Here is a 23,019-nt window from a genome sequence, read left to right as displayed (position 1 = left end):
AGAAATTTAAGTACAGACACATGCTTAATAATAATTCAATTGAACATTTTATCATTGTCAAAGGCATCTTTAGAGGAATCCATCAACTCTTCTGATTTCCATACAAGTCAATTTGCTGTCTTCAAAATGTAACATTAATGGCACTCAGTGTACACACTGTAATCCTTTAAAATAATGTACATGGCAAACGGATATGTTCTCATGCATTAATAATTTAAAAGTTAATTTTAGTTACTTACTCAATATGATTAACTGATGGATCAGCAGTCTTATATATGAGAAACAGTGAGCACACTCAAAGGAAGAGCATGCTGGAAGGCAGCCAGGTGGCTGTCTGCGTGATGCTTCACAAATACCTGAGCTTTATCATACCTTCAGTTTCCCTTCAGTGTTGGATGCAGAGCATCATGGTCATAAAGGTGGTCTCTGGTTTTGAGACGAAGCATGCAAAGTGCCTTAGAGGTTGTGAGGTAGCAGGAAGTAGTCTTCTTTTGGGGAAGAAGGGGATGTTTTGGAAGGTGGGAATCCCTGCAATGCAATCCTGCTGGTGGCTGGCTGGCTCTGCAGCACCAGACCAGTTATATAACTTCTCTCCTTTCACTTCTCGCTTTTTGAGGACACACTGCAACACAGGGCTGTAAATTGATATTCTGGGGTGGAAATACTACAGATGACAAAGTATAACTGTTGCATTGCGCAGCTAAGGAATGTGCCGGGGGCAAACAGCATTAAACAGTGTGTAGAAGAGGCATGTGTTGAAGTCCTTGGCCGTGCCCGCAGCAGCAGGTTCTGCGAAAGCAGCGAGAACCGGACACGTACTGCACAAACCCTGGTGAAATCATACAGGTACATGTACAGCTGCAAAAAAGATGGAGATTCTCTCTTCACAGGGAGACACAGGGAGCAGGCAAGTGGCAACAGGTACAAGTGGCATGAGGAGAGGTTGGTTTTGATTCACTGTAAAAAAAGAAATTTTTTACAGTTAGAACAGTCACCCACTGGAAAATCTTCCCCATGGATGGGGTGGAGTCCCCACAACTGGAGGGTTTCAAGATGGCATCAAACAGGGTGACAGTCTCATCCCTTTACCATGAAAAGTTGAACCAGGTGATCTTTCGAGTTCCCTTCCAGTCTGGGCTGGATCTACATGTGCAGAAAGTATCTCACGTAAGCATGTGGGGCTGTGATGCCAGCCATGCTAGTCCTGCCACCTGGGATCTAGCAGGGAGCAGATACCTCCTTACCATTGGAGTAATCTCAGCCAGGAACCTGATACCACCTGCATTCACCTTTTCACTAAATAGCACCCTGGACAGGAGACAGCTTCTCCTTCGGTGAGGCACCAGCACTGTGAGGCTGGACCCACAAAACGCAAGGTGTCAGGGTGAATGATGGCTCACAGGAATTCAGGACAGCCCAGAGGTGGGAAGAGATGGCTCAACGGGGTCTGAGAAGTGACAGCCCACAGAGCAAGCTCCCTATGGACTGTGTTAGGATAGGGTAGGACAGGACAGCACAGGACAGGACAGGACAGCGCAGGACAGCACAGGAGAGCAGCAGAGGTGCTGACAGACTGAAGGGCAATCTCAGCACTGCATGAAGTGCAGATGGCCGAGGGAAGCTCGGTGCCGAGGAGAGGCCAGGCGCTGGTGGCATGAGTAGGGGTAGCAGGCAGAGTGACACGTGTCTCCAAGAGGCTGAGGTGACATACACAAGGAAACTGGAGTGATTATTTGAGGACTTGAACAGGGAGAGCAAGTGGTGAGAATAGAGCAAGACCAAAGCAGGGCTGGAAACACGGGGAGCGGAGGGGCGGGCTGATAAGAAAACTATTCCTTTAAACACAGTAAAGAAGAGCCACGGAGGAAGAAAGAGCAAGAGCAAAGAAGGTATCAAGTTACATTTCAAAATATATTCAGCTCGAGTGCTCAGCCACAATACTCCTATTAGTGCACATGCATCTGTCTTAGGAGGAAAAGCCCAGAGATTTCTCCCACTTCTCCTTGGGCTCAATTTCCTTCTATAGGGCTGACCACTTTCTTATGAGAGGTGTTTTTGCTTCTAGTGAAGTGAATACTTCTCTCCTCACAGAGTGTGGCGGCTCTTGCTGGAAGTCTATACGCTTTAAAACAGTAGCTCGGAGGGAAGCGTGCAGCTTCGCTTCCCTCAAAAGAGCTTTTCCACAGTCCGAGTTATTTGCAAGCTACCTGCAAATAGGATGGCTCGGAGCTACCGTGATGAAATGCCAGAGGTCCCAGTGCCCAGAAGTTCGCATCAGCAGTCTGTAGGAGTGCTCGTGGCAGCCTGGGGATGGATCCCGGGAGCGCAGGGCGCTTCGCAGCACGAAGGAGCTCTGAACAGCCCGCCGTACCGCTGGCACACGCCGGGAGCCTGCTCCGCGCTGTCTGGAGCGCAGGAAGGGGAGCTGGGGCACTTTCCCTGCCCAGTTTTGCGGGCAAAAATGTGAAAACAGGACAGATAAGGTTAAAGAAAAAGTCCAAGCACAAATGCCTCGCGTGTGCAGACGCTCTGTTAGTTTTGTTTTAAAGAAAAAACCAGCCCTTCCCAAGAAAAGCACGCACCGGTGCTACCTGCGGGTGAGCTTTTGTTAGAGGGCAGGAGACCCAGCACGGCCCCGCTCGTACCGGGACGCGGGAGGGCAGTCGGGGCGCCGCCGCCACACGGCCCGCGGCCGCCGGGACTCCCGGCCGCCCCCTGCCCTCGGCGGGGCGCGGGCCGGGGCTGCGGCTGCGTGCGGCGGGGGCGGGAGCGGGGCGGAGCGGGGCGGAGCCCGCCGGGAGTCAGCTGGGCGCGAGGGGAGAGCGCGGCGGCGGCGGGCGCCGTTAGCACCGGAGCCGGCGGCGGCAGCGCGGACAGACAGGCAGAAGTTTTCTCCGCAGATCCCTCCCGCAGCCCGGGGACGCCTTGCGGAGGCGCGAACGTCCTCGTTCGCGTTGGGTGTGTTTTGCCTTTTTTTTGCCTTTATTTTTCTTTTTCTTTTTTTTTTTTTTGACTTGTTTAATTGCTTTCTTTTCTAAAAATTCGTTCGATTTTTAATTTTTTTTTTTCAATTTTAATTTTTTCTTTTGTTATTGTTGGTTTTGAGGCGCGTGGCTCCGAGAGCTCGCTCTCCCCCGCCCGCGCCCCACTCCACGCCGCCGCCCGGAGGATCCCCCTCCCCGCCCGCGCTCCCGTCCCCGCCAGCGCCGCGCACGACCCTTCCCCCGACCCCCCGCGCCCGCCCCAAACTTGGCGGGTGCGCGGCGCCCGGCGGGGACGGTGCCGGCCGGCCGCCCGCCCAGCAGGTAAGGGGCCGGGGGGCGGCGCGGGGCGCGCAGGGGGGCGGCGGCCGCTGCCCCCGGGGAGCCGCGGCGGGGGGAGGCCGGGCCGGGGTGGGTGAGGGCTCGCCGGCTCCTCGGTGGCGGAGGCCGGTGGGAGGAGGAGGAGGAGAGCAAACTTCCTTTTCCTGGGACCGCCGGCGAGCCCCCCCCCCAGTGCCCGCGGGGAGCGCCCCCCGCGCACCGCCCGGCGCGGAGCCCCCGGGGTCGGACGGGGGGCGGCCGCGGGGCTCGGGGGATCGGCCCTTTCCCCCGGCTCGGGGCTTCCTTGCCGCGTTTTGTTCGCTCGCCTGCTGCGCGCCTCGCCCCGGCGGTGCCGGGAGCCGGGCTTTCCCGTCGCCCCGCGCCGGAGGAGAGCGAAGACCTGCCCCGCCAACTGCCGGTGGTGCCGCTGCCGCCGAAACTCCCCGGTATTCCCCCCGCTCCGCGCAGGGCTTGCGGGAGAGCTGGCGGATGGGCAGTTCACAGAAATGCCACCCCGGAGTGCTGCCACCTTCCTGCTCATCCGCGGCGGGGATGTGCGGCGGCAGGCGGGCGGCCGTGTGCCCGCGGGAGAGCGGCCCTGCCGAGCCCCGCCGTGCCGAGAGCCCGTGCAGAGCCCGGGAGAGCTTCCCGAGGGGCAGTGCGGGGCTCCTCCTGCCCCAGCTCCCCGCCGCGGAGAGCCGCGCACGCATGGCTCTCATTGTATAACTGTGGCACGGCGAGCCGCGGCTGAAACTGTGGCATCTTTATAAGAACAGTTTGCAGTTAATTGGTTTGGCAGATGAACTCCTGCACAATCCTCTTGCCCGCTTCTGTTGCTTAAGTGCCAGCGCCCCCTCCCACCCCTTTCCCCCTTTTCCCCGCTTTCCTTTGAAGCGTCGCATAACTCTGTACTGCCAGCAGGATGGAAAGTGCTGATTCAGCAGCCAGGAGCCCCACTCCATCTGAAGTGGTGGTCTGCCTGAAATGTTCCCATTTGTTGAAATGGGAACATGTGTTGCTGGTATGTCAAAGAGGCATTGATCAGGTTTTCTAAAACAGACCCAAAGAATATGGTTTGCGTTTCCCTTCACTAAGGCAGAATGAATTTGGGTTCAGGGCAAAGCAGGAAGGGTCAGGATAGGAGAGATGTGGGCATCTGCCACCTTCAGTTACGCTTCTAAGGGGCAGTTGAAATTGTTTTGCCTCATAAAGGTGCTTACGTGTTTTAATGGAGATACTGTGGGATGTGTAGCAAGGATGCATTAACGCTCCAGCTCCATGTATTCCTGCATTTTGAGGCTAGTAGTTGTACTTAGAGCTCTCAGAAAGGTATGGAGAAGGGCAACAAGGCTAATCCTAGGATTAAAAGGAGTGAGTTATGAGGACAGGTTAAAAAAAACAAATGCATGGAGATTAGAAAATGTGCTTGGAAAAGGGGAAATGTGCTTGAAACTTTAAATGAGAGCTCTGGCTGTGCATCATGATCGTTTTGGGGCTGAGGCACAGTGCAGGAGGTAAGAAGGATGCTCTTCCCTTGCCGTTAGTCTTCCTGCAGGGCTTAACCGCCCAGTGCAGCATAAGGAGAGCTGTTCCAGAGCCGTATTCCTCTGCCTACCTTTGTACAGGTGTACATTAACATCAAGGCTGTTGGGGGTTTATTTCTCCAACACCAGACTCTTTGTAAAATTCAGCAGAGTGTAGAGTAAAACAGCAGAGCCTGAAGAGTACTCTTTGGTAGCCTTACTGTGAACAGTAAACTGACAGAGCAGCAGACCCTGACGCTTGCTCCAGTGATCATTTTACCCTGTTACAGTCTGATTTATTTGCTTCACTTGGACTTCTTCACTTGGTTATTTGTTCTTAAAGTAGGTCTTGTTTGCCCTGGCTACATATTAAAGAACTTGTGGTACTTCTATGGTTTTCCTTGGTTTTGTTAGTCAAACTATCCCTTCTCCTAGCACTGTGTGAGTTGGCTTTCATCCTCACATGCAGCCACACCTGGATTTCAGTAGCATATTCCTGTGTTTTTTACTGCATAGTCCAAAAGCACTGCCTAAATGCAAAATGGATCTCTGCATCTCAGTGCTGCTGAAGTGTAGAGTGTGCACTCTGTGACTAAAACAAGTGTTTGCAGCCCTCTGTCTTGCAAGTGCTTAAATGACTCCAGCAAGAATTGTCACGAAGGTTTTTCAGAAGCCTTTGGTCATGTTCTCATCTGTGCTTAGGATGTAAATGGGCAAGAAGTATCTGGATCTTTCTGGCAAAGATATCCTTCCAATGCAGGGAGTTCCCAGCTGGCAGAGGAGAAGCATAGCTGGGTCATGCACTGCTTCTGCCAGCAGCACCAGAGTGTTGTGCTGGGAATTTGTTTTCTGACAGCCCCAAACTAGCAGATGTCCCTCTAGACTACAAGGCACTGTCAGCTTCCCTGGGCCCATATAGTGGTGGCAGCAGGCAAGGTGAGGGGTTCCCACGTAGTGTCACTGTGGGTGGGGTCCTGCTGTCTCTCCCTTTGGCTGTGCCTCTTTACGTGTGGTTATGGAGGTGACAGTGCTAAATGCGGACAGGTTTCTAGGTATAACTTTCACTTAGACCAGCTCAGCTCTGCCTTGGGAAGCATGTGTGTGTGTTTGTGTGGAATGCACTCAGGTGCTTCTTTAGACCACTGAAATGTGGGGTGGGGGAATAGATGGAGGGGTACCTTTTGATGTCCAGTGGTACGCATGCTAGGATGCACAATTAAAAATTTCACTGGTTGCAGCAAACACTGTGGTGCAACCTCTTGCTATTTTCTGCTGGCCTTTTTATTCTAAACCTCTGAGTGAACTTTATTAATGGGGTCAAGGGAAAAGCTTTTCTTCACTTTAAGCCAACATTTCTGTCCAAACTAAAGCTAAGGAAGCCTGCTTTTCTTCAGATTTATCTCAGCTATGGGAGTATTGATGCCAGTTCACAGTGCAGTGTTTCTTAAGTGTGCCCACCTGGCCCAGTGTTTTCACAAACAAGGAAGATAACTCTTGAGACCTCTGCCTCTGTCAGGCTTGCATGCAGCTTGCCAACTGGCTTGGCTGCAGTGTGATTGCATAAGCCTCCTTCTGTAGGAAAGCAGGCTAAGAAGTTAGGATTGTTTTTCTTGGAAACTGGACCTGCTCCTGGCCATGTCCAAAATATACCAGTTGCAACTCTTCACCCAGGGAAATCTAGGAATGGAGATCCTTTACCAAAAAGTTGAAAACCCACAATCTTTTTTAGGAATTACAAGGAATGAGGTTGCCAAGGAATCCCTTTATTAGCATTGAGCTTTATTTACAGGTTTGCTATCCTTGCACTGCCTGCTGGTCAGGAGAGCACGTTGCAGTCTAAACTTGGATGTTGCAAAGTAGTCTTGATTCCCATCACTTCTCCCAAACCAGTGGTTGTTGTGAAACATATTATGATGAAGTAGACAGATGTCACCTCGCTGACTTCTCTTTCTTTATATGTATTGAACTGTGCACTTCTGAACTAGTCCCGTGCCAGGTCTTTCCTATTCTCATGCCATCTGTTGAATTGGACAGCAGTTCTCCCTTTAGCTCAATATGGCTCCTCTGTCACATTGTCAATGTGGAGACCACTATCCTAGAAAGCCAGATTCCACTGTGAGTGCAGCATTAAAGAAGACTGTTGATCAGTATGAGGCATCCTCTCTACAAATAGTCTCTTAATGTCTTCAGTGATGAAACAACCAGAATAGCCTGGCTTTATAAATTTGGTTAGATATATTCGACCTTCCCATTCCTTATATGCTTTATTCCCCTGGATACCATCTCTTCAGCATGTACCTGATACAGAGAGACAGACAGACACTACATTTTTCGTACAGGTACATTCATTTGAAAATGGTGGTGTTCATGGTTTCCAGCAGCTTTTGGACTTCAAGTGTACATAGGAGCACTGAATATTGGCGGATTCATGATGTGACTCACCATCAGGGCCAAGGTATCCTGAAACTCTTTTTACTAAAGAGATGTTCACATTTACACAAGTGTGCATCCATTGACTGAAAATTTCCTTTCCTCTTTGCCTTCCTTCATAAATTGTAGATGGATCAGTTCATGCAGGGCAGATGGACGTGGCTATCAGGACTGAAGGCATTGCAAGTTCATCCCCTGCTTTAGAGTAGTGCCCTTGTGATCAGTTCTGTCTTTCCTGGTCTCTGTAACAGAAAAGACCAGAGATTTCTGTTTAATGGTGAGGAGTCACTCACAAAATAGGAGATTTTGAACATTGGGTGAGTCGCTTTCCTTTAGAAGGTGGCAGCAGCATAATGGCTGCTGCTTGGGTTTTTACAGGCAAACAACCTGTGGTGGCATTGGCCAGAGACTCAGGTGTGGATTGAACAGAAATATAGTCAGGATAATAACGGGGGTGAGTTCTTCAAAGCCCAACACCAATGCTCATTTACAAGTCAAGAGAGCTTTTAATGAAACCTGCTAATTGCATCCCAATTAGTTAACCCATGGGGAATGCAGATTACCACTCCCGAATGGCTACAGCAAAAGCTGTCGTGAAGATCAGTTGTTTTAAAGCAGATGATCTTTTTAGCAGAGCTGGAGACCTTCTCCAGTATCATGGATAATGTAACATGTAACTAACGCTGTAAATAAGTGTGAGGGACCTCCTTCTCCCTCAATCCTTTCAGAAACCTTGGTAAGTTATTATATCCCTGGGTATCAAATAATAACTTCGGAGAGAGTAAAACTGTAGAGGAAAATGTGTAGTTCTCTGACGTATGATATGAAGTGAAATTACAGGTTATATCAAGCTTGTAGATTGCCAAACTAGATCTGGCATAATCTAGGCTCATGGCATGAAAATCTATTTCACTGATACTGAGAGAGGTGAATTGTGTCTCTTTTGGAGCTCTTTTCAGCTTTTAAGACTGCTGTCTTTGAGATTATGCTGTTTTAGGTATGATGGGATAAGGCTTATTTGCTAGAATAGTTTGACCTCTTCTTGGAGAAAGGATCAGCAGTGAGAAATTCCCCCTTTACCACATGATGATGGAACAGACTCTGTTGATTTTTCCCTTAAGTGAGATTTGGGGAGAGGGTGGGGGGGTTGCAAGTCTTAATTAGTCTGTGCAATGTATTTCTGAAAAGAGCTTTGGGAGGATGATGATAGTCATGGTCATTGGATGCAGAGGTGATGAGTGCCCTAGACAAACTTAGTGGGAGCACCATGACCATCTCTGCATTCTCTCCTTGTGGGCAGATGCTGCAGAATATTTGAGAGAGAAACGCAGTGTCCTATTTCTGTTGTATTCTTTTGTTGGACCAGGAGAAGACTGCAAGAGGTTTTCCCATCATCTTACCCTCCTGCTGTTGAGCTGTCATGCTTAGGCCAACAGCAACAAGTTGAGCAGCTATGCTGATCTTAATGCCCAACAATTGCATCAATGGTTCAATATTAACCATTGGACAGCTTTGTTGCTCTAGCTGTAACATTCAAACAATGTATTTCTTAGGGAGTCTGTTTCAGCTTTTTTGGAGGCCAAACCCAAGGACCATGGGGACGTTCCAAAAAAGACAGTTTTGCACAGACAGGGCATGATGAATGAGGTAATTATAAACACATGTTTGGTTAAACCACTAGCAAACCAACCTCTCATTCTTACCAGCCTCCATCAATGCCAGCTTCTACTAGCTCACAACAGGACAAAAATAGGAAATGACTTTCCTGGCAGACAAACCATAGAGGAAATACCATGCCATCCTGTTGGAATAAACCTATAGCCCAGTGGGAAGGAGCTCTCCTGCTGAGCAGCAGTGGTGATTTCTACATTTGTTCACACAGTAAACATCAGAGCGCAGTCCTTGCACTCCCTTCACGCTCTTGCTGCAGAATTTGTGTCAGCAGAGAAATCTGAGAAACTGAGTGTCCGCATTCAAGCTGAGCCTGTGGTTGCTGAAGACAGCTAAGTAAGGGTGGATAATACTCCATGAGGCCAGTATCATTCTTCCATTATGCATCCCTGGTGAGAAAATCAATAAGCAGGGAGAATCTGTAAGTCTGTAGACTCCTTTCATGGTGGAGATTAGCACTTGATGAACACTTAGAAACTTCTTTCAGTGCCCAGCATCTAAATTCTGCCTTTTTGATGACTTGATTGAGTGGCTGCAGCTCTGTCCACACTCATGTTGTTGATTTGTAGAATAGACTAAGTTTTCAGAAGTTACTTTTATACTTTGCTTACATTTTTTTCGAGGTCATCTTCAGGTGTTAATTTAAATTTTGAAACTGTGAGGAAGGGAATCCATAAAATGTCACACGGATATCTTTCACTTCTGATGTTGCTGTTAGTGAATAATCTGTCGTTCTGTGATTCTGATTTGACACTTCAATGTATTTTTGGTCAGGGAGTTGCAACTGGGCTCTGTGTCTGTGCATGCTACATATATTTGTAGATGTCAAAACTAACTGGCAGCAAGGATTTGAATCCTTTACTAGAGAAAAAACTGCTAGAAAAATTTTCCCAGATACTGATTTTGATGGAGGATGGTAGGACAAGATAGTTGCATATTAGAAAGGATTAGAGCAGAAGTTTTCAAAGCTGAAACAAAAATGGGGAGGTGATTTTTTTTTTTTTTTCCTTCCCTACTTTCTTCTTTCCTTCTTTTCTGTCATGTTCCTCTTTGCCAAACTACTAGGTATGGATTCATATAGGAGAATGTTCTCCTTAAATGGGAATTGAGAGAGGGGGTGAGAAGGACTGGGGGAAGGTAAAATCTGTAGGTTGGTCTTGCTTAGTGTACTGTTAAAGCTCTGAGCATCCTTGGAAAGGAATGAGGAGCTTTTATTATATCAAAGCACAAGTGTGGAATTAAACTTCAAGGAGTTGGAAAAGCTAAAAATTCAGAAGGCTTTGGCACAAGACAAAAATATCACAAGCTTTCTTAAAAGGCCTGCTTTCCCTTCTGGCTCAAATGTATTAAAGTCCATTTAGGAGAATGTTAAGGGAGAAATATGTATTTCAAGGCCATCAGTTCTTGCTGAATTAATGTCTTGTGGGCGATCATTCTTCATTCTAATAGCTGCTTGTGCTGACATCACCCGAGATGTCAGGGGATTATGTCAGAATTCAAGCCTTGATATTGTGCAGAACAATGGCTCAAGTGCTTTCTCAGTGGGTCAAGTTGCTTTTGTTTATCCTGTCCATCTCTAACTGTGATGTTCCAGTTACTGTACACTGTCACAGCAAGAGATGTAGTAAACAGTTTCCAAGAGAAACATATCTGTGCACTGTTATTGTGAGGACAAAGTACTTGCCTCTGCATCTTATGCTAGAGGCAGATTTGCCATCATCTAGATGCAGAATGCGTGTATTTTTAACACTCAATGAAAAAGCTCACCAGCTGTAACATTGTAATCTTTTGTTTTGTTCTGTTATTTGTTGTATTGTTTTGTTTGTCATTCTAGGAATTCTGAAGTCCCAAAAGTTGAGGCCAAAAGTGGGTGGGTTTGGTGGTAGAGAACTTTTTTCCCCTCGTCTGTTGGTTGGTTTGTTGTTTTTTGGTTTGCTTTTTTCCCTCCCTGGCTGTTGGGCACCTAGCTTTAGTTTTTAAATAATGATTATAATGAAGGCCCTTGTGGTTTAACCTGTCAGGCATCTAAACACCACACAGTTGTTCACTCACTTTCCCCCACATCAGTGGGATGGGGAAGAGAATTGGAAAGAAGGCAAAACTCGTGGGTTGAGATAAAGACAATGTAGTAGAACAGAAAAGGAAGTTAAAGTAATAACAACTAAAAAAGAATGTACAAACAAGTGATGAACAGTGTAATTGCTCACCACCTGCTGATTGATGCCCACCGAGTCCCCAAGCAGCAGGCCACTGCCCTCCAGCCAAATCTGCCCACTTGTTTTGTTCTGCATGATGCCATATTATGTGGAATATTTGGCCAATGTGGGTCAGCTGTCCTGGCTGTATCCCTTCCCAGCCTGTTGTTCACCCCAAACCTCCTCACTGGTGAGGTGAGAAAGCGAAGAGCTGTTGACTTGGTGTGAACTTTACTCAACTGCAACTACAACATTAGTGTGTTATCAATATTTTCATCCTGAATCTGAAACACAGCGCTGTACCAGCTTCTAGAAAGAAAATAACCCTACCCCAGCTGAAACCAGGCTAGCCCTGTGAGGGGAAAGCAATCAAAATAGCCCTTTATGATGCTTTGGAAATTACTGAAATGGAATGTCACAGTCTATAAATTATTTTCATGAACTGATTCTTTTGATATACTTTACCGGTAGGCTATTATGACGTTACATGTAGTTATCACATTTAGCTATTTAAAGGTTTTCGAAGAGGCATTTGGTTTATTTTCCAAAAGGCTTCGGAAGAATTGAGCAGCAAGACTATGAGATGAGCTATAGGAGTGGAAAGCAAATGCTGCTTGAGTTGCTGACATCTCTAATGTGTACTCAGACTTATTTCACATTTGGCATGCATTTTGTGTTCTAGAGCTGATGCTAACGAAGGTCAGGAAAAATCTCTGTGGAGTTCCTTGCTACCAAAGGTGGATTACACTGGTAACACCTGGGAAGTTGGAGGAGCATTGCAAAAGCTATTGCAGCTGATGCAGTTTAGGTGTGTGCTAATGCTTGTAACACCTAATTGAGGTGTTGGATAACTTTCCTCCCCAGTGTCCTTCGCAAAACAGTATTGATACAGCCTTCAGTAGGAGAATGGCATTGCAAGATGTCTTGCTAGTCTTAGCCATAACTCATTTTGGTAAATGTATGATTTGTCTTGGTTTACTTGCAAATGGTTCAACTCTTCTTCCCAGGAGCAGGCAAAGTTCTCACAGGTGTTTGGAGAATGGATGATTTTGAAAATTTCAGTGAAAGAGTCCTGTGCTCTAACAGCCTGACTTTGTTTTGCTTGTATGCATCTCTGAGAACTTCTTGGGTCCTTCATGTCCAACAGTCTAGCTCTTCCGAAGCAAGATTTGTTCCACAGGGGCCTCATTTAAAATTCATGTGAGCTAAGGTGGCACATACCTGTAGGTGATGTGAAGTTGCCTCTCAGGTCAGTTTGACAGTGCTTGGTAGGGTTTCAGGGAGACAGCACATGTGGAGCCGTGAGAGAGGCAAGTCACTTTTACCTCTTTGAGTGTTGAAATACGAATTTTTTTTGTATGTGTGTGAAAGATCTACAATATGAAGAGGTGAAGAAACTTTTCCCCTGGAAGAGAAGCATTTCTCAAGGGATGTGGGCAATGTTAAGAGCTCACTGCAACCAAAACATGATGATGTTTTTGTTGGAATGTTTGGGTGTCTTACCTTGGGCACTTTGGTGGTTCACTATGTGTGTGCATGGCTGACTCTAACTGGGTAGGAAAGCTATGCTGGGTACTTGTGTTTTCTGGGATTGGTTTTCTTCTGGGTTAAAGGGTAGGATCAGTTCTTGGAAGCATGTGGTGAGGCAGCTGAGGTGAGGTGCTCTTCCAGGGAAGGGAAGAGAAATGAGAAAAAGAAGAATAGGTCCCATCTCTTTTCAATGGCAGCAAACTTCTGGGCCAGCTTGGCAACCCAACAATTTTTTTTTTTTTCATCATGAATTTTAGCAAATCTTATGGAGCTACACAAGCAAGCAAGCTAAAGACTAGACCTGGCTTTGTAGAGGGTCTCCAGAGCCTGCCTGTATTTGCAAGGTTCACCTGTTGAAGGGAGTTTTCTTGCAATGTGTGGGAGTTAACCTTGTGTTCAATCTCTTTGCTGCCCTGGAATGTGGATCAAAGCAATGTTGTCTTTATTAATGGTTTTTTTTTTTATTTTAATTTTACTTCTTTTTTAATAAAATGGACCTGTGTTGCTGGGTTGTTTTCTTAAAATGAGTATGAAATGGGTCAGTGCTAGGTGGGGTTTTTTGTTGAGCAACTCAGCCGTAACAAAAATGTTACTATTGCTCTTGTACATTTAAAGAAGATAAAAATAGCACCTTCACAGTTTCAGAAGATTATGTAAGGTATGTGTAGCTGTATCTTATTATATGATCGTCATAAAACAGAGCAACTGAGGAAGTAGCTGGTAATAAATCCATCATTATTCATATTATGAAAAATAGCGAGCATAATAGCTGTTCAAACACCACAGATTTGGTTGACTTGCTCTGAAATGCAGTGGTGAAACATACTTGTTTCAGACCAGTTACCAGCTGAAATGTTTTTATTCCTGGAATGTCTCATCTGTTCTCAGTCTCGGAATCCCAGAACTGCCTGTGAGTTTCAGCCGTTCTGCTCTGAACAAGAAGGGTTTTTGTAGCCAAAGTCAAATAAAAGCATTTGAGGTGACTGCTCTGGTGTCTGCTAGGAAATGATCTTGATGGCTGTGGGGCAGATCTTGCTCATGAACTCCAGTGACTCTTGGGGGGCTGCCTTAGAGCTGCAGTTTTTCAGCTGTGCTAAGGCTGGTCTGCTTTAGCCTGAAAAAAAACCCAACCAACCAAGAACCCTGCAGACTGAAAACCAAAATAAGTTCTTCAGTAATTTTGGTTTTTATTCTTTTCTGTGGTAAATGTGGAATGATTTTGGGGGCAAGGTGACATGTCATGGGTTTAATTCATTTTACCAAACAGAGTTTGGGAAGACCTGGAGTTTGGCATCTTGGGTTCAGGATTGCACAGCAGTGACTGGGGTTTTTCTTCAGAAACATTTCTGAATAGTTTTTCCCATAATTTTAGCACAAAAATGATTCAGTTTTGACTAGCTCAGTCTTTCTGGCTGGATACTAACTTCATTATATGTGCACTCTTGGATGGATGGAGGAAGAGATCTTTTCTCAGCCTTTATTACAGGACTTGCCCCCATCTAGAACCAGTTTCTGTCTTTTGCAAGGTCATTTGGAGAGTGACAAAATGTGTATCAAATGTTCTCCCCATACCCTGTGTGTTACTTTGAGCACTCTCTATCAGCTGCTGAATGAAGTTCAGGTTTTATAACAAATGCTACTCATGTAGTACTTCAGTTGCTTTGCCTAGCTGTGTTAGGTTTTGGGGCTGTTGAGGTGAAGGAAGTGATGAATGAGCAGCAGTTTTATGGGCACACTAATGTGGTTGCATACAAATAGCAAGTTTCTTCCTCATCTCAGAGTATCTGGCCAACTTGTAGTCTTGCCTTCAGCCATGTCATATATGTACTGACTTTGGCAGTGGTTCAGAGAAGATTCATCCAGCCAGAGAACCATTCATGGGACGAGTACTTTTTGAAATTAATTATTTTATTTATTTTTCTAAAAAGTGTGTGGGAACTGAAGCCTTCTTCCTGTGCGCAGCTGCGGCTTGTCTAAAGTCAATGTTTGACTACAGATCAAGCAGTGTGGCCAGAGTGAATTTTTGCCTAAACTTGTGTTAGAGCCATAAATTGTTGCATTGTGTGGGCAATGATGCTTTCATCCAGTACCTGGTCTTAGTCACCTCTTCCTGCCAATATCCTCTAATTCTGCAGTTATAACTCTGTGAAACCAAGCAAGGAAGTTTGTGCTTTGTGTGAGGAGCTTGTGAACTCTTTAAATCCTGGCTTACTGTCTGGAAAGCCTGGAGGTTCCCAAAGTGGAATGTATAAGTGTACACTAGATATATTACTCTATTATACAGCCCCTTTATGGTGTCTGAGAGAGCTGTATCTCCTCTGCAGTTCAATGCATGCTGAATCCAGCACTTCTTTGGTATCCCTGGGACCCTTGGGATGAAGCCTTTCAGCAGTGTGGTGTATGCAGGGCTGGTTTGTGTTGCAATTCTGAGTGGGGCTGGGGGGGGGCTGCTGGGCTTGGAAGCTTGTCAGGGCTGTGGCTGTGTGTGGAGCTGCAGGTTAAATCTTCCCATAGTCTTCTAGGATCCTTTTAAAAGTAGTGCTGTAACGGGGGTAACTCAGGATACCTGACACCTTACCCATGTCAAATAAGGTCCCTAGAAAACCGAGGGACTGAAAGGTTTTATTAAAAGTGATTTTCACCCGATGCTGTTTCTGAAATCCAATTGCAGTTTAAAATTAACCAAATATTCTAGGTAGCTTAAATGAATTTTAATGACTACCATTTTTATTAGAAGACTTTATTTACAACTTTGTTGCTTTAAGTGCAGCCTGGATTGCAAATGTGTTATTTTATCAATGGAGTTGATTTTGTAACGTGGCAGTAATCTTCCTAGAGATTTGCGTGGTCAATGAAGAAGTAACAGGATTTGTATAAACCAAAGCAGAGCAATCTGAAGTAGCTGTATCCTAAAACTGACCTAACCTATAAAGCTTTGAATTCTCATGTCATCTTCCACTGGGAAACACTGCAAAGTCTCCTGCCCTTTTGCATCCTGTAAGAAAGAAGTGAGCCATCCCACTATTATGGAGGAAAAACGGAATACAGACCTAAATAAAGATCTAAAATTTATCTAAGAATGTAAATGAAGGTCAACTAAAAATGGTTGGATTTTGTTTCATGGTGATACATACCGAAAAAGAAATATTAGAAACCATTTTGGTCTGGTTTTGAGCATTTGATTAGCAGTTTCTGAGTGATCTCTCTGCTCATATGTGTGTTTTGCAGTATTGGGAGGGGAGAGGGAAAGCTGCTTTGAAGGAGAGAGTTTAGGAGCCATGCTGAGAACCTAGGGGAGAAGGCACAAAGAAGGGTAGTATTGATACAGCTCAACTTTTTCATCCACTTGATCTTTTGGAGTTTTTTTCCTTCTTGGAAAGAAAGGAGGGCACCCACTTCTCAGCAATGTGAGAGGAGAAGGAATCAAATTGAATACCATAGTCATGTGTGTATTTCTAGTGTGATGTAGAGAAAAGGCAAAGTAGGCTGCACCCTCACCTCTGGTGAAAATGAGGTGATGGATGGGGGAATGTCTTGACTCAGCATGGCTAAATCGTGGCTCCAAAAATGTTTACTGATATGATTACCTTTTTGGAGTGATGCTAATCTTTTCCTGGAGCTGCTGTGAGGCATCTGTATGAGAAAAGCCTGCAGTTTTTGGTGGTTGTGTTTTGCCTGTGTGATGGTTGTATCACTCTGTGTTTGCTCCCACGTCCTAGCTCGTGGAAGTTAAATTCTCTCAGAGATGATGGCTTCTCCAAAGGTGGAGGAAGTGTTAGGAAAAAAATGGGGAGAGAAGGAGTATTTATACCACAGTGCATAGTAAACATCTCACTTGTGATACAGGTAGCTAAGTCGTGTCTAAAACTTGCCCTGACTTCCATGCTGGGCTATACCACAAGTGTTACTTTTGAGTGGATGTTTATGTGCCATGTCCTGTGGCCTGGTGGCCATTTGGACAGCCAGGGATTCCAGGGATAACCACATGGTGAGGCACCTAAGTGAAAATGCTTCTGCTGAATGCAAACAGTGGCAGAGTTCAACTCCATGAAATGGCAATATGTTCTCACCTTTCTCGACTTCAAGTGTCTACACCTATTGATTTTGTTTTTTAAAACCATTTTATTTTCACTTCTTCAATTTTCCAGCCCTGTCACTCTTTAGGAGTGACTAGTGCTCTGCCTTTGTGGAGTATCAGCCTCATGCTCCAAGATCCAGTATCTGCAGTTGTAAATATGCAAAGTGGAGAGCAGAGGGTCATTCCTGATAGGGAGGGATGGGCACTGCCAGTAATCCTGTAAATCCACAGCGGGTCCCTCCCATGCACAGAAACCTGATCTTAGCTCCTACATCTTTCTGTGCTGTGATATTTACATATAATTCCTAGTTCTTAAAACAAGAGGGAGTTGGATCTAGTCAGATTTGAGGAAAACTGCATGAGCTAGCCTTATGAATATTTATCTCTGCATCAGCATCTTACTCAGGGATACTCAAGAAAAGATGACAAATTACTGTCTTTTTGACGTGCACAATATAAAGCAAATGCAATTTCAAAGCCTCCCTTAAGCCTCTGTGGCATTCTTAAATATCTTCCAGTTGCATGGTTAAAGGGTGAAATAAGGCTTGTACCCAAGAGTGCTGGATTTGGGAGATTTGTGAAATGCCTATCCCCAGCTACTTCCATTGATGCAAGTGATGGAGGTCAAACTGTGGTGTGTGAGGAGGGGGCTGGATGGAGAAAATTGGCTGAATAAGATGACAGTGCTTGCAGTTATGTCTAATCAGAGTTCATTTCCTGTAGATATTCCCAGAGGTTTTGCATAGTGAGAACAAATGCAGATGCAGTTTGGAATACATTGGTGCTCACAGTCCATGAGCTAAAAAAAAACTGAAGGGATTGAGGTTTTGTGGGTTACCCCTGCCCCCCCAAACTTCCAGAGATGCTTGCTGCTGAGTAAGTGCTAGTGCCAAGCTGCAGAATGATAGGATTGCACCTTGCAGTACTGACTCCAGTTAGTTGTGCTGGGGTATCCATGTATGGATTACTATCTTCCACCCTATTCTGGAATAAGAAATTTCTCTATTCCTTGTATCCTTCAAAAACCTGACAGGCAGTGAAACCAGAAAATTTTGATCTACAGCTTGTAATTTGAGACTGAGCATTAAAAATGCTCAAGACATTACAGTCAAAGTAGTGTTTCTGCTATTTATCCTCCAGAATGAGACTAGAGAGCAAAATTAATAGGGCTGAGGGTATTGTCCACGTCTCTCTGTTGTCAGGTTCTGGTTTGTTTGTAGCATTAGGGTATAGCTGGATCCATGTATCAACAGAGGCAAGTGCCTGTGTTAGACTTCTTAAAAAGTTATTTTAACACCTAAGGTTTTGAATTTTTTTTTTTTTTTTTTTAGGACATTTCAGCCCTGACGTTTAAAGTCGGTATGCAGCTTGTTGGTATTCTCATTTTGGGTACAGTGCTTTGAAGAAAGGGAGAAGACAATGCATCTGTTAAGCTTATTTTTCTTGTAGCACAGTGCTAGATCTGGGGAGGGGGCTTTGCACAGGTCAGCTAGTCACTGAAAAGCTGGAGTCTAGTTGTGTTTCTGACAGCAACTTGGTGGCACTGGTTGGGGAAAAACTGCTTATTCTTCACATAGTCTTGGCTGTTGACTCACTGTTTCTTTTTCCCCTTTAGCAATTTTGACTTGGTGCTTCTCTTTTATCTTTTCCCTATGCCCTCACTCCACCCAGTACAGTAAAGTTTTCCTAAATCTTTGCTTTTTAAACCTTTCTGTTTTTTCTGAAAGTTGTGGGCATGGAGAACATATTATTCCCTCTTTCTTTGCAATAGGCTTTCATAGATTTGAAAGATTTCATCATGACCCTTACTTTTGCTTCTTTTGGCTGAGCTCCAGTTAATTCTGTTTTTTCTTTTTTCTTCCCAGATGTCATGTTTTTCTAATTCTGTGATGTTCCTATTGCTTTTGCTTGGATTCTTTCCAGTTGATCTTTTCTGAAATTTGCTGAAGATTGGGTACAGCTTCGTGCTGGAAGCTTTATCAGCCACAAGTAGAACAGAGCTGTTGCTTCATGATTCTCACATATGTTCCTCTGTACATTTCTCTATGGTATTTGCCTCTTTCTCAACAAAGAATTTTCCAGTTTCTAAAACTTGCTTTGAATTAAGTCTTCCAGCAAGCTGACAGCTTTAAGTTAGCAACTTCCCCAAGTTGAATGAGTGTCATTTTCTCCTTCATTATCTAGACTGTTAGTGTTAGAATAGTGTGGGACCAGGGCAGATCTCTGCAGAGGTTATTCAGAATGTCAGGCTATTTTATGAGTATTTCAATTTTTTTTGACATTCCAATCAGATGTAAGTCAGTGCAGTTGGTCAGTCAATTTCAAATCTACCATAAGATGACTGTTTGCATTGATAGCAGTATGACAAAGTTTTCTTTACTTTTTGGAAAAAAAATGCAGTTTGATTCTTTTTGACATGGTTTTGCTAATGTCAAGATGCAGATTCAGTGTCTACTGCTTCTGTGTTCCTAAAATACATTATTCTGATATAGTAGAATGTTGAGTTGGTTTGACTTGGCTTATACATGAACAACCAGTTTTTGTTGAGTTCAATCTTTTATTTTCTTCTTGATGCTAGCAGATGGGTTTAATGGCAAATGTGTGAATTGAGGAACAAGTATAATTCTTAAAGTTTTTCTTTCTACTCCTTTTCTCTCCCACTTCCATAGGAAATCACTGTTTGCCATTCTCCAGCCTCTACTACCTTGTCAATCCACTATGAACTTTATAAAATAACTGCCAATGATTCGAAGCTTTAAAAAAATCTCTTTTTTTTTTTTTTAGTTTCTGTTTTGGGCTTGTTACCAGTAGCTTTTTTGAGAAAGTGATGAGTTGACTGACCTTTCCCTTAATCATTATTTTATTGCTGTGGAATTACAGAATGAGTTTTTGATGTCTCTTGTTTCACTTTCACTTATTTTGGTATTGCAATAATTGTCTGCAGGCTATTGCTCTTTTAGTGGAGTGCAGATGGATGGACTTTGCTTGACCTAGTGAGGCAGACAGACTAACTGTGGCTTTTTGTCATGTATGGGCAGCAGCAAAACTTAAATATCTTGGGTCTGAGGATTAGCTAAAAACTGGAAATAAGAGAGAACAAACACTCAGTGGCAGAAGGCTCTCTTCAAATACAAAGCAAGTTCTTTCATCCAGAATCGATGTACTGAAAAGGGAAAATACCAGAAGGCTGAATTTTTGCCTCAGCTTTTTTGTCAGACTTGGGTTTGAGAACAACATTTAGTTGGTGCCCCTGATCAGCTCGACCATAATTCAGCAGCCATGAAAGGTTTCGTATATGTTGCTTTTGCTATTGTCTGAGATCAGAATAATTAAAAATAAAGTACTGAAATATACTGCTCAACCCAAAATGACTAGATAATGACATGATAAACTAGAGGCTTAGTCTTGTGTCACCACCAGATCTAGAAGCATGTTGGATAAGGGGATGTTGACAGAGTGGAGAGAGTGAACAATGCTAATGCTGTTCACAAAATAAGAACCCTTCTGAAAAGGAACGTACAGTTTCAAGAACAGATGGTCTAGTGGTAATAGAGACTAACAAATTTTTGTTGGCTGGCAGCCGTCTTTCAGGTTAGGATTTTGTCTTTGAAGCTCTTTCATAGAGTTGACTTCCTTGCTGCAAAGTACTTGGTAAAAGGACAGAGTAAATTCCTCCTGGGAACTTGTTCTTCCTGGTCTAAGAAAAACGAGATTACAGTGGAAGCACTAGGTAAGGGACAGTCAGCTCACAGTGACAGGTAGGCTTTGTTGGAGCAGTCTGTGGGTATTTTGGATTTTGTTCTGCTCCCTGCACTCCAGAATTAGCATGCTGCAGGACGGTTGTCACCCCTGTGATGGAAGGTGGGAAGACTGACTTGGAAACATGCACAAGTCTTGCTTTGATCATCTCATTTCTTCTGCAGAAGAAGCATATTGTTTGTGAGACAGAGCTTACATAATCCTCCTTCTGTGGTGTGTGTAAACATATATAACACAAGCCTTTTGTTTCTTGACTAGTTTAAATTTTAATCCATAGCGTGCAGTGTGGAAGGGGACACAAGAGGGGTGAGTTAAAGTGTATTTTGGATGTATCCTCTCCTCCAGTGCCCCAGAACTCGTGTGGACTCAAAACAAGCAAAATGGAGATGAAATAATCCCATTCTTATCTTTTATCTGTGCCCTAAAAACAAACTGACTGTCTCTAACTAATCAGTGGTATTGCAACCCTCAGTCTTTCCTTGCCGGGCTGATTCTCTTGTTGCACAGTAGCTGGGAGAGAGGCTTTAAATGCAGAATTAGCATATGAGCCTGGGCCGTTTTTGGCTGCCTGTTAGTGTTTCACGTCTTTAAAGTCGCCCACTAAAGACAAGGCAGGAGAACAAACGTCGGCCTGGGTATGTGGCATGTGTGTTCTTGTTTAATATCGGAATTTCTGGTATGGCCAGGGATGCATGCCAGCTTTGGCAGCACAGGGCACAGTTCAGATACTTAAGTACTGTACTAAAAATAACAGGACTATTTTAGACTGGGACCCAATTAGGGAGAGAATAACTTGTTGCTCTGCAATCAGTAATCTGAAGTAGCAGGCAGGCTGCAATGCACACGTAAACTCGCCTGTTTTGCTTGCGGAGTTGCCAGTTTTGACACTGCTTCCTCACTGTTTTCCTTAGATGCTTTTCCAGAGGTTTGAAAAAACAACCACCAGAAATACCCCTCCTCTTACGGCAGGCTTTATGTGCTTTAGTTCACATTTTGATATTGCAGTGTTTAATAGCATTACAGCTCCTAATCCTCCAGTGCTGGCTTGGGAAATTCCTAGAAGGCAGGGAGTGGGAGGTGAGGAGCGGTGCTCTCCCTGACAGTGAGTGAGCTCTGCTCTGCCCCACAGCAGGGCGGCGAGGGTGGATCGGGGCACTCAAGGAGCAGAGGGGCTCTTTGAAGACAGGTGGTTTTTCCCTGGTTTGCCTCCTGGGGATGGAGGAGAAGGGAGTATGGCTCCTGAAATTTGCTGCTGCTTGCTTTTCTATGTCAAGAAGTACAGCGAAAATAACTTGAACATTTAACCTCCTGAAACAAAGCGTTACTTTACACTTCAGTAGTTTCTCTCTGATAGTTTTATTTTTGATGATGCTGCTGGCTGCCACCTTGTATTAGATTGCTTGGATTTCAGTGAAGCAAGTTAGAGGAATCTGAATTTCTCAGGGCACAGTATGTGGGGGGTGATGGTGAATGGGCAATGGATGCTTCAGCATCCAGATCCTCTGGTCTTGGAGGGCTTTCAAGTGGTTGGCTGCATCTGATCACAGTTTTCTGCCGCTGATCAGAGTGGGGTTGTGGATGAGGGAATGCTTTCTGGAGCCTTACGCAAATGCTGCGTTGGATAGACTTGAGCTGATGCTCGAGATGAAAGCGAAATGCACCTAAAATTTCTATTTTTGTAGACGTCTTTCTAGCATGCTATTTTGAGAACATGAAAAAGCCGGAATCTTTTTGGTGTTGTGACTCTCATGCTGTTTTGAAAGTAGCTCTTCATTTTTTTTTTTTTCAAAATAAAAAGCTGATAAGAGGTGTTCAAGGTTTTGTTCAGCTGTGGTCTCTTAGCAGCTTTCAGTACGCTGTTTGCCTTATGTTGTGATTTTGGGGAGGCTTAATCAGGTTTCCCTAATCATGCAGGATGCTTCATGTTCTTTAAAACCTTACATTTCAATTTGCTCTTGTCCTGGCCTGAAAAGCAAAGGATATAATAGATGTCCATTATGAAAACAGCACCTTTTGTATTCAGTGCTAAAATGTATCACATCGTGGATGTATAATACTCCCAGGGAAATAGTGCGAGAGGCACCTTGGCCAAGTGGATCACGTTGTATGTTGTGGAGAGCCAGCATTTAGGCATGTGCTTGTCAACTTGTGGGCTACATGTATTCTACCTTCTGCACACTGCAGCAGCCTGCAGGACTTGCTGTTAAAAGTAAATGTTACATGGAGGATGCCTAGCAACTGTAGTTTTTAGGTCTGTGCCAAATTGTTAAAGGTGCAAATCTGTTAGATTGGTGCAGTGTTTTCTGGAGGATGCAATGTGGCAGTGCTGAGGTGGTGCTTTGGCACCGTGGTGATGTGGCTGTTCCTCCAGCTCTCCTTCACCATCCCCATTAGGTTAATGATTAGTGCCCACAATTCTCAGCCAGGAATATTAATTAAAAAAGAAAAAAATGTTGACTTGAATTGCAGTTGCTTAGGTAGAAAGCCTGCAAGGAGTTTCTAGATCCATCTGCTTCACAGTGAGCAGTGCT

At 44.7% G+C, this 23,019-nt stretch overlaps 1 protein-coding gene across 3 annotated transcripts in view; it reads left to right on the top strand.

The window, feature by feature from the left end:
• The first annotated feature begins 2,799 nt into the window (after positions 1–2,799).
• GRB10 (growth factor receptor bound protein 10) overlaps positions 2,800–23,019 on the top strand; it is a 142,400-nt gene continuing 122,180 nt past the window's right edge. Inside the window, exons 1-2 of one of the 3 annotated variants that reach the window (XM_085052213.1) lie at positions 2,800–2,958; positions 3,107–3,305. The gene's annotated coding sequence lies outside the window, so the exon portion shown is untranslated. Of the gene's footprint in view, positions 2,959–2,988; positions 3,306–23,019 lie in introns of those variants that run through there. The other 2 variants (XM_085052215.1, XM_085052218.1) reach the window with 2 other exon arrangements.

The sequence above is a fragment of the Lichenostomus cassidix genome, chromosome 2 (assembly GCF_008360975.1).
Source record: "Lichenostomus cassidix isolate B80296 chromosome 2, HeHo_3.0, whole genome shotgun sequence".
Classification (NCBI taxonomy): Eukaryota; Metazoa; Chordata; class Aves; order Passeriformes; family Meliphagidae; genus Lichenostomus; species Lichenostomus cassidix.
Note: the sequence above shows the minus strand (reverse complement) of the source record. Positions and strands in the feature narration are given on the sequence as shown.